We start from the raw sequence: 1,180 nt of genomic DNA on the forward strand, positions 1-1,180 counted from the left end.
ATAATATATATATATATGTATATTACATATATATATCTATGGTACATATACATACATATATATATATATTATCTGTGTGGTAAGTAGTTTGTTTACCAACCACCTGGTTCTGGGTTCAGTGTCTTCCACTATCGCCTCGGGCCGACCAAAGCCTTCTGAGTGGATTTGGTAGACGGAAACTGAAAGAAGCCTGTCGTATATATATGTATATGTATGTGTGCGTATATGTTTGTGTGTCTGTGCTTGTCCCTCCAACGTCGCTTGACAACCGATGGTGGTGTGTTTACATCCCTGTAACTTGGCGGTTCGGCAAAATAGACCGATAGATAAGTACTAGGCTTACAAAGAATAAGTCCTGGGGTCGATTTGCTTGACTAAAGGTGGTGCTCCAGCATGGCCACAGTCCAATGACTGAAACAAGTAAAAGAATATATATATATATATATACTATATATATAACGAAGCATTGGTGCAAAGGAGTGTTTAGGTATGAGCACAATACAGATTAACTGCTAAAGGTAAATACACTGCAGTTAGCGTGGAGAAAAACGTCTCTTTTATTTTAACTAATCTAAATTGAGCTCATACCTAAGCACTGCTTTGCACCGATGTTTCATTATTTATCCCGATCGGGCCATCTACTGACGCAAATCAGTCAAAGTGTTGACTGAATTATATATAAAGCTACAAGCTTTATTTACTTCGTTCAGAGTGGCTTCTCTTAGGTACATCTCATTGACAAGAGCAAAAAAAAAACTCGAAACATCGATGTCTGAGATTCCTAACACACTAGTGCTTTCATACCATTTTACCATAAGAAAGATATTTTCCCCATGGTAACTGCGGTGTACTTACCTTTAGTAGTTGAAATAAGTGACAAACATAATTCAACTAACCTAAATTGAGCTCATACCTAAACACTGCTTTGCGCCAATGCTTTGTTATTTATCTCGATCGGGCGATCTACTGGCGCAAATCAGTCAACGTGTTGACTGAATTATATATCAAGCTAAAAACTTTATTTAGTACGTTCAGAGTTGCCTCTCTTAGGTACATCTCATTGAAAACAGTAAAAAAACTGCTGAGGCGACGGGTCGACGAAAGACTTGTGGGTGGGCTTGGTAGACGGAAACTGAAAGAAGCCCATCGTATATATATATATATATATATATATATATAT

The 1,180-nt window shown here is 37.4% G+C and overlaps 1 protein-coding gene across 1 annotated transcript in view; it reads right to left on the reverse strand.

Annotated features, from left to right (window-relative positions):
- LOC106874406 (protein Wnt-4) overlaps positions 1-1,180 on the reverse strand; it is a 284,837-nt gene that overhangs the window by 193,141 nt on the left and 90,516 nt on the right. The gene's annotated exons all lie outside the window — the stretch shown is intronic.

This window comes from Octopus bimaculoides, chromosome 9 (genome assembly GCF_001194135.2).
Source record: "Octopus bimaculoides isolate UCB-OBI-ISO-001 chromosome 9, ASM119413v2, whole genome shotgun sequence".
Lineage (NCBI taxonomy): Eukaryota > Metazoa > Mollusca > Cephalopoda > Octopoda > Octopodidae > Octopus > Octopus bimaculoides.